This window comes from Mustela erminea, chromosome 11 (assembly GCF_009829155.1).
Source record: "Mustela erminea isolate mMusErm1 chromosome 11, mMusErm1.Pri, whole genome shotgun sequence".
NCBI classification, from domain to species: domain Eukaryota; kingdom Metazoa; phylum Chordata; class Mammalia; order Carnivora; family Mustelidae; genus Mustela; species Mustela erminea.
This window is the reverse complement of record NC_045624.1, coordinates 88630244-88641259: the sequence shown is the minus strand read 5'-3', so window position 1 is coordinate 88641259 and position 11016 is coordinate 88630244.

The window sequence follows — 11016 nt, the reverse complement described above, 5'->3', positions numbered from 1 at the left end:
CAAACCAGCCAAAAATGTGTAGAGAGATACTGGAAATAAGAGCATCATAAAAGCATTAGACAAACTCATTATACATCCCTGGCCAACCAGGATGCTTGTGTCTGCACTCAGGAAGCTCAGAAGAATCCATTAGAAAGTAAAACCTGAAGCAGACTTGAAAATGCCTGAATTTTGAATATGCTGTCCAATCCACACATAGCCCCACTGACATAAAGTAGAAGACTTATTAGCTAAAGTTGTTTGAACATAAACTTCTGACCATCTGTTAGCTGCCCACTAAGCCATGCACAAACAGGTGCAATTCCCAGGAAGTCAGAATAAAATTATAAGCAAAAGGGTAAACAAATGAAAAAGCCAAGCAAAGACATTAGCAGCTACACATTGCAGAGGAGAAAGTTCTTCAGGTTAAATCTAGTCTAGTAATTAAAACAACAGCAACCTTCAGGGGTTGTAGCAGAATTCAGAGTTGCTGCAATATTTTATTTCAGATGTCTAAATTCCAACACAAAATTCTGAGATGTGCAAAGGAAACAGGAAATGTGTTTCAAAAGGGAAAAAGGCAATCAGGCACTGGCTCTGATGCTGGACTTAGAAGCAAAGACTTCAAAGCTCCTCTTACAATTATTTTAAAAGAATTACATGAAGCTATGCTTAAATAATTTTAAGAGAAATACAATGACACATGAGCAATATCAATAAAGAAACAGAAACCTTAAAAAGAGACCAAATAGTGATCAAAGTTAAATAGTCACTAGATGGTCTTAACAGTAAATTTGAGATAGTGGAAGTAGTAACTAAACTTGAACACAGACCAATAGAAATTAACCAATCTGAAGAACAGAGAGAAAAAGATTAAAGAAAAAAGAAGAGAGATTCAGAGACCCTCTGGTTAACATCTTTCATTTGTGATTGGAGTCCCAGAAGGAGAAGAAATAGAAAAAGAGGCAGAAAAAAAATGTTAAAAAGAATAATGGCTAAAGGTTACCAAATTTAATGAAAAACATGTAAATAGAGATTCAGATAGTTTAATGAACTCCATGAACTCTTGTCAGAATAAAGACAAAAGATCTGTGCCTACACACATCATAATCAAACTGCTGAAAAAAAAAAAGTAAAAAGAAATACTAAAAGCGGTAAGAGAAAATGATTTATGTATAGGGGGGAAAAAAATACGAGTTTTCAGTGTCTTCTCATGAGAAACCATGAAGACCAGAAGGCAATGGAATGACATTTGAAAAACTAACAAAAACACTGTCAACCAAAGGAGTTTTTATAGTAAGCAAAAGTATACTTCAAAAAAATGGCAAAATAAAGGCATTCTCAGATAAATCTTATTTCCTTTTAAAAAATAAATTTGTATATAACAGTAATTATAATACCATAATATTGGTTTTCGGCATATACGGATATATGAGACAATAATAGCAGAAAGGAGAGGGCAGGAAATGAATCTATATCAGAGCAATTTTACAAGAATTAATTCACTTAACCTGATGAATATGGTGTTAAGATACATATTGTAATCCTAACTACGAGGAAAATAACTGAAAATTAAAAATCAACAGATGAGCTAAAATGGTATCCTCAAAAATAAATATTTGACACAAAAGAAGACAGTAAAGGAGATGACATGAGATATATGGAAAACAAATAGAAAAAATGGCAGACATAACTCCAGTCATATCAATAATTATATTAAATGTAAATGGTTTATACCCCAATGCAAAGGCAGAGTGTCAGACTGGATTTTTTTTTTTTTAAGGCAAACCCTATAGTAATTTTTGTCCTGAAAATTTCAGGGAAGATTTTTTTATTTCTTTTTTTTTAATTTATTTTTTATTTATTTTCAGCATAACAGTATTCATTATTTTTGCCCCACACCCAGTGCTCCATGCAATCCGTGCCCTGTATAATACCCACAACCTGGTACCCCAACCTCCCACCCCCCTGTCCCTTCAAAACCCTCAGATTGTTTTTCAGAGTCCATAGTCTCTCATGGTTCACCTCCCCTTCCAATTTGCCCCAACTCCCTCTAACTCCCCATGTCCTCTATGCTATTTGTTATGCTCCACAAATAAGTGAAACCATATGATAATTGACTCTCTCTGCTTGACTTATTTCACTCAGCGTCATCTCTTCCAGTTCCGTCCATGTTGCTACAAAAGTTGGGTATTCGTCCTTTCTAACTGGATTTTTTTTTTAAAGCATTATCCCACAATATGTTTTCCATAAGAAACACACTTTAAAGATACAAATAGGTTGAAAGGAAAAATGGAAAAAGATATATCATGCAAATGGTAACCATAAGAAAACCTGGGTGACTATAATAATTTCAGATAAAATAGATTTTAAGGATTTTTACTTACTTAATTATTTGAGAGGGTGAGCAAGAGAGATCACAGAGCAGGGTGAGGGGCAGAGGGAAATGCAAAGTTCCAACTGAGCAGTGTGGGGCTTGATCCTGGGACTCCAGGATCATGACCTGAGCGGAAGGCAGATACTTAACTGACCGAGTCACCCAGGTACCCCAGATAAAATAGATTTAAGGCAAAACATAGTAGAAATGAAGCGGACTATTTCATAATAATAAAAAGGTCAGTAAATCAGGAATCTATAATAATTATAAATATTTGCATATCTAAAAACACAGCTCCAAGTATGTAAACAAAATGTTCTTCAAGATAAATCATGGGTCCATGAAGAAATATAATGGAAATTAGCAAGGAAAATTAGAACTAAACGATAACGCATATATCTCATTTCAAAACTCATGGATGGGGCACCTGGGTGGCTCAGTGGGTTAAGCCTCTGCCTTCACTCTGGTCATGATCTCAGGATCCTGGGATCGAGTCCTGCATTGGGCTCTCCGCTCAGCAGGGAGCCTGCTTCCTCCCCTCTCTCTCTCTGCCTGCCTCTCTGCCTACTTGTGATCTCTCTCTTTCAAATAAATAAATAAAATCTTTAAAAAAAACTCATGGATATATTAAAATATTATTTGGAGAGAAATGCATGGACTTAAATGCTTATATTTTAAAAGAATGAACACTGAACGTAGATGACAAGCATTCATTTACAAGACTCCTATAATCTTGATATTCTCTTGACTCTTCTTTTTCTCTTTAACTTTATTGATATAATTGACATATAATATTGTGTAAATTTAAAATGTACACTGTATTGATTTGATATGCTTGTATATTGCAAGGTAATTACCACATTGTATAGCTAGCACCTCCATCACATCACATAATTACCATTATTTTTTTGTGACGAGGACACTTAGATTTATTCTTTTAGCAACTCCTTTAGTAACTGTATTGTGTGTATGATACAGCATTATTGTTTTGTTTATTTCTTAGGTATTTCACTGTTAGTATATAGAAATGCAACTGATTTCTGTATGATGACTTTGTATCCTGCAACTTTACTGAATTTGTTGATTAGTTCTAACAGTTTTTTAGAGGAATCTTGGATTTTCTATATATACTATCAACTTCAAACAAGAAAATTTTGCTACTTCCTTCAAATTTGGATTCCTTTTACTTCTTTTTCTTCCCTGGTTGCTCTGGGTAGAACTTCCAGTACTATGTCAAATTAAGAATGGTAAGAGTGGGCACCTGTGTCTTGTTCCTGATTTTAGAGGAAAATCTTCCAACCTTTTGCTATTGAGTATGATGTTATCTGTGAGCTTTTCATATATGGCCTTTATTATGTTGAGGTATTTTCCTTCTATACCCAATTCACTGAGAGTTTTTATTATGAAAAGATGCTGTATTTTTTGTCAAGTGCTTTTTCTGGGTGTATTGAGGTGATTTTAAGATTTTTATCTTTCAGTCTGTTAATGTGATATATCATTTATTTGTCTATGTTGAATCATCCCTTGAATAAATCCTGCTTGTTGCTAATGTATGATCTTTTCAATGTAGTGTTGAATTTGGCTGGCTAGTATTTGTTGAGAATTTGTCTATACTCATGAGGGATATTTGTCTTTAGTTTTCTTTTCTTGAATTATTCTTACCTAGCTTTAGTATCAAAGTAATGCTGACACTGCCTTCAGCTAAGGTCATGATCTCACGGTCTTGGGTTGAGCCCCACATCAGGCTCTCTGCTCAGTGGGGAGCCTGCTTCCCCCTCTCTCTCTGCCTGCTGCTCTGCCTACTTGTGATCTCTCTCTCTCTCCCTTTGTCAAATAAATAAAATCTTTTTTAAAAAAAAGTAGTGCTGGCCTCATAAAATGAGTTTAGGAGTATTCTCTCTTCAATTTTTTGGGAGAGTTTGAGAAAATTTTTCAGTTCTATGATATCTTCTCAATTCTTTTTTGTTATTTCTATCTCTTTGGTAAATTTCTTATTTAGTTTATGTATTGTTTTCTGAATTTCCTGTTCCATTATCTTTCTGTGTTTTCTTGTAGCTCATTGAGTTTCCTCAAAACAGCTCTTTTGGGACTTTTTATCAGGTAAATCATTCATCTCCTGTCTTTGCACTCCATTACCAGAAGATTATTGTGATTCTTTGGTTGTGTCTTATTATCCTGATTTTGCATATTCCTTGAAGTTATGCATTGCTTTCTGTTCAAAGTAACAATCACCTCCTACAATTTTACTAATTACATTTGGGAGAAAGATACTTTTCATTAGCTCTGCTAGAGATTCTGAGGCTACTTGGTACTTCTGTGGGTACCCCCGCAACTGCTTCTTACTCCATTTTGTGGCACAATTCTTAAACTTGTATGTCTGCTCTGGATCCTTCAGCACACCAGGCTCTGTACTCACAGCCTCTCTTTTGTTTTCCCACAGGTGGCCCTAAACCTTAATTTTGTGGTCTCTCTTTAGCCTGCAGATTCAGCCAGGTTTTTTTCTGTGTGCTCTCTGGCAGTTTGCTATAACCCACTTGAACCACTTTCAGGAGCACACACAAGTTGGAGATGTGTAGTGTGAGGCTTACAGAACTCTATGATTACCTGTGGACCAGTTGGGATTGACCCAAGGGTGAGTCACTCCCAGCAGCTTATGGGAAGGCTTCTTGATGAAATCCATAGGAAGGCTTCTATATGAAATCTGTGAGACAGTGTCCCTTTAAAGTCCTCCAAGAATTCTGTCACTTTCCTCACCTCTTTCCACCCTCTGAATCATTGAGATTTTGATTAGCACTCTGGATAGGATGAGAGAGAAATGAGCCCCTTTGGCATTGTCCTATATAGCTGGGGACACACGGGCTCACTCACATGCTCATCCTTTTACCTGCAGGATAAATCAAAAGCCAGGGAAAATCTTTCTTGGCCCTGTGTTGTGATACCTTGCAGAAGAGGTGATATAGATTAAGTCAAACTGTTTTTCTTGCCCTCTCCAGTGCATCCAAACTCATAATTATTTTTCTTGGCTCTAATGGAGTGCTGGAACATCTCTCAAAACCAGGCACAAAGGCTCTTTCATCTGGGTGATTGTTTCAAGTCAGCATTCTTCAGGTTCTTCCAGATTATGACCAAGTAGAGCCAGTTCAATTTTTGACATGTTAAATTTGAGATCCTTGTTAAACATCTGGTTAGAGATGATGAATAAGTAATTAAATATTCAAGTCCCTATAACAAGTGAGAAGTTTAGTCTAGAGACATAAATTTGGAAATCATTAGCAAGCATACAGATGGCATTTAAAGCTGTAAGACTCAGTGAAATCACCAGGGAAGTGAGTGTAGATAGAAAAGAAAAGCAGACTAAAGTCTGATCCCTAGAGCACTGTAATGTTACAAAGTTAGGAATAAACCAAGAAGGAAAGCAAGACTAAGAAGAAGATACCAGAAAACCAAGAGAGAGTAGAGTCTTGAAAGTCAAGAAAATAAAGCTTATAAAGGAGTGGAGTGATCACTTGTGTTAAATCCTATTCTTAGATCAAGTAAATTAGACCTGAGGATTGACTTTGGATTTAATGAAGTAAGATCATTGGTGACCTTGACAAAAATGTTTTAGTAGAGGTGTTAGGCAAAAGTCTGATTTGAATGAATTTAGATTGAATGAGAGAAAAGAATTTAGAAAGAGCAAGTATAAACAATCTTTAAGAGAAATTTTATTTAAATAAAAAAGAGAGTTGAACATTAGCTGGAGGAAGATCGGGGGTCAAGAGAGGATCTATCTATTTTTAGACAGGATAAATGACAGCTTCTTTATATGGTAATTTAGAAGTTCCAGTAAAGAAGAAAAACTGGTATTAAGGTGAGGGAATAATTTGTTCAAGGGTTGAACTTGAGCAGGTTAATGAGAATGGGATCTAATTTATAGATAGGTGGTTGGAATTTACTAAGATAATTATATCCTCTTGATGAAGTTACTCTTTTATCATTCTAAAATATTCTCTTTATTTCTGATCATTTTCTTTGTTCTTGAGTCTACCTTCTGAGGATTATCTGGCCACTCCAGTTTTCTTTTAATTAATGTTAGTATGATGTATCACTCTCTATCCTTTTAGTCTCTAAATGCCATTATATTTGAAGTGCTTCTTATAAACAAAATAAAGTTGGATCTAGCCTTCTTATCTAACCTGAAAATGTCTTTTAATTGGAAAGTGTAACCATTTACATTTAATGTAATCATCAATATAATTGAGTATAAATATACCATTTTGTAGTTTTTTTCAATTTATCTCATATGTTCTTTGTTTCTTTTCTCCCTTTTATCCTGTCTTCTTTTGGATTCAGGGTTTTTTTAATTACTATTATTTCATTTGTAGACTTAATTATACCTCTTTGATTTTTTTTGTTTTGTGTCATTTTCCTAGGCTTTAAAGTATGTTTCTTTATGTTAACAAAGTCTGCCTTCAAATATTATATGACTTCACATAGATGGTAAAAATCTTACAAAAGTAAACTCACATTCCTTTCTCATTCTTCTTGCAGTTGCCATACATTTTACTTCTCCATATACATGAATTAATATTTCATTATTTTTATTTGAGACAATCAGTTTTTTTCAAGATATTTTTATAATGAGAAACAATCTGTTATATTTGCTTATACACTCTAAATTTTTGTTGCTCATTACTCCTTGTGTAGATCTTATTTGTCTTCTAAAGTACTTCCTTTGTTTGCAATGAATTATCTTTTTTTTTGTCTGAAATATCTTTGTTTGATTTAAATTTTTAAGGCAGTTTTTTTGAGGTATGGTTGTCCTATGATAAACTGCACAAATTTACAGTGTATAATTTGATTAATTTTGAAATGTGTGCACACCTATGACACTATCACTACAGCCAAAATACTGAGCATATCCATCACCCCAAGAGTTTCTTATTTCTTTTTGTAACTTCTTCCCATTCCTCCTAGCACTTGCCCCCCTAGGCAGGAACTGATTTACTTTCTGTTAATACCGATTAATTTGTATTTTGTTTTGGAATTTATGTAAGTGGAATCAGAATTATGTACTAATTTCAATCTGGCTTCTTTCACTCAGCATAATTATTAGAGTTCCCCTATTGTTGTTGCATGTATTGACAGTTTTATACCACAATATGTTTATCTATTTACCCTTTTAATGGACATATAGGTTGTTTCCAGGTTTCAGCTATTATAAATAAAGCTGCTGTGAACCATGCTGTGTGCATGTCTTTGTTTGAAAATATGTTTTCATTTCTCTTGGGTTTTGCTTTAGTTTGGCCAGTGCAGAATTTTGGGTTGACAGCTTTTTTCTTTCAATAGCTTATAGATTGTATTGGACTTGTAAGTTTGAGGCAAGTCTGCTGAAATCTTAACCTTTGTTCCTGTGTATGGAATGTGTCCTTTTTTCTCTGGCTGATTATTTTTTTTCCTTTTTTATAGGGTTTCAGCAATTTGATTATGACATGCTTGTGTGGTTTTTCTTCATGTTTGGGTTTTATAGGCATCTTAGAACTGTGGGGCTTTATTTTACACCAAGTTTTGGAAGTTTTTTGGCTGTTGATTCTTCCAATATTTTTTTATTTCTTCTCATCTCCTCTCCTTCTGGGACTCCAGTTACATGTATACATTAGGCTGCTCGATTTTTTTTTTTTTTTTGCTCGATTTTTTCCCACAGGTCACTGTTGCTCTGTTTATTTTTTTTTCCAAGTCCCCCCTCCCCCAACCCCGGTGTATTTAGTTTGAGTAGTATCTAACGCTGTGTCTTCAAATTCACTTATTTTTCTTCCACAGTGTCTAACTTGCTATTACTACCATCCAGGGTATTTTTTATTTCAGGTATTTTTATTTCTATAATTTCAACATGGGCCTGTTAAAATATCTTCCTTTTCTCTCACGATGTGCATGTTCTGCTTTTGTTCTTGAGCATATGGAGTATATTTATAAGGGCTGTTTTAATTTCATTGTGAGCTAATTATATATATGTGTCATTTTTTAGTCTATTTCTATTGACAGCTTTTCCCTTTTTCTGTTTATAGGCCACATTTTCCAGCTTCCTTGTATCCCTGGTATTTTCTTATTTATTGGTGCTTGACATTGTAAATTTTACATTATTGGGTGCCAGATTTAAAGTATTGCTTTTAATATCTTTGGGCTTTGTTCTGGGACATGTTGAGTTACTTGGAATCATTTCAACCCTTTCAAGGCTTTAACTCAGGGCTACTTTAAACCCACTGCTAAGGCACTATCCTTCTGAGGACATTACCAAAAGCCCTACCTATTAGGAAATCTTTCTACTCTGGCTAGTGCTAATACAAATTATAATCAATTTTGCATGAACCCTCAGGATTTGTTCCACTTACTCTTCTCCTGTGGTTTTTGCCAAACTTTAGATAGTTTATTCATACGAATGTACAGTAATTGGTCCAAGACTCAAAGAGGCTTCTCTGTAGATCATCACAGTTCTCTGCATCTCCCTCCTCTTGTTTTTCTAGATTTCTTGGCCTCCCAAAACTCCATTGTCTCCTCAAATAAAAAGGACTATTAGGCTCTTATTGCAATTCCATTCCTGGCACTGTGGCCTGTAAAGTCCCCTGGACAGTAAGAGAAGGCAATAAGAAGGCTCATTTAATTTGTTTCCCTTCTCTTGGAGATCACTATTCTGTGCTGCCTGTTGTCAGATGCCTAAAATCTGCTCTTCCATACATTTTGTTTCACTTTCATGTTTTTTATGTAAAAAGTTAAGTCCAACCCTGTTACCCCAGTGTGGCTAGTAACCTTAAGTTGACCTTTTCTAGGAGTGAGGACAGTTCATCTTTAGTAATAGAAGAGAAAGTAAAGTGTATGGACACTGATGCATATAGGTAGATAAGTGTGGCAGCAGCAGTTTAGAATTTTTGTTGCTTGTGTTTTCTCAATGAAATAAGTTACAAAATTACTGGCTTAAAGCAGGGATAGGAAAAGAGGCGTTTGAAGTTTGGTGGAAACAAAGTGTAATGTCATCACCTAGGAGAGTGAGAAACAGTGAATGAACTGGATACTGCTGTGCAGCATAGTCTTCTTGAACTGGTGATCGTGAATTTCATGTCAGAGCTTCAGTTTTGCCTTTCTCCAGACATGTTTAGCTGTGTGGTACAAGTGCATAATGGTTGGGTTTAACCACTTTTTGATTTTACCAAGTGTCAGAAAATCTTTTCTTTTTTCTTTAAGACTTTTTTTTTTTTTTTAAGAGAGAGGGAGAGAGAGCCAGCATGCAGTTGAGTGGGGGGAGGGGATGAGGGAGAGGGAGAAAATCCTCAGCAGACTCCCCACTGAGTGCAGAACTTAATGCAGGGCTTGATCCCAGGATCCTGAGATCATGACCTGAACCAAAGCCAAGAGTTGGCCATTCAACCAACTGAGCCACTCAGGTGCCCCCAGAAAACTGTTTTCCTGAAAAAAAAAAAAAAAAAACATTATTATTTTCTGAAATAAGGCAAAGCAAAATCCAACATCCTTCTTTGTCATATGGGCCCCCAGGTATTATCTAGCAGAATAAATTTAATTCAGCTCACAGTTAACTATTGATTAAAGGTTCCAGGTAATATGTGAAGGTGCATAATGTAGTGTTTTGTCTAGTAGGGATGCAGATAATTACTGCCTAGTGGAACATATAGTTTATGACTGTTGTTGAATGTTAGTCAGGTTTGTTCCTCATTCTAGCAATTCTGTACTCAGCTTCTTAAGTGCTCTTTGAATTGGCTATAACTTCTTCCTGATTCTCTAATTGAATAAAATATCTGATCTGTATTCATTTGATCTGATTTGCATCAGGGTCTGGTTTAAAAAAATTATCATGCTTTAACACACATGCACAACAAAGTGATATTGAGAGAGAAACAAGAAAGCTGAGAAGTTAATTTAATGATTGACCACAGAATTGAATCTGGGAAAGGAGGTACATGAGGATAAGAGGGGAACAAACGTTAGTGGAAAAGTGGAGAAAACAATACATCGCAAGTTTGGGTGTAGTAGAAGAGTCTTGGAGGCCAGGTACTAGAGGAAGTAAGCTAGAGAGGTAGATAGTAATGATTGGAAATTGATAATGTATAAGATTGTAGTCATTGGTAAGAATAAAATTTATAGCATGATCTTTGGAAGATGAGGTCAAAGAGCTGAGGAGTCGGTTGAGATCATTACTTTTACTGACATCATCAAGAGCCATAGCAGAAGTACAAGAGTATATTAGGAAAGGGGACAATGATTCAGGAGTAAAATCTTCAAAGAATGATGGACTATAACAAGTAGGTTGACAGGTGACTGTCACAAGGCAGAGAAATAGGTGGTATAATATAATGACATAACATCAAAGTTAGATGCATTTAGAGAAGGGGGAAGGGAACAGTCTAGAACCAACAAAGAGGACCAAGGAGGACACCAAAGCCCCACTTCCCCAGACCTACTGGCCAGAGAGATGTAGAAGAGTAAGCAGCTCCTATTTGAAAGATCTAAATGAGCAACTTTATCCAAACTTTATCCTCAGGAGAGAGTCAGCTTTCAGTGAGGGAAAGAAAATAACAATACACAGAGAAGTTGAGCAGAGAGGCAGTTTTGCTACTGCTGGATAGCAAGTTCTAAACAGCACTCTGAAGTTGCTTCAGAAGAAAGGAACAGTG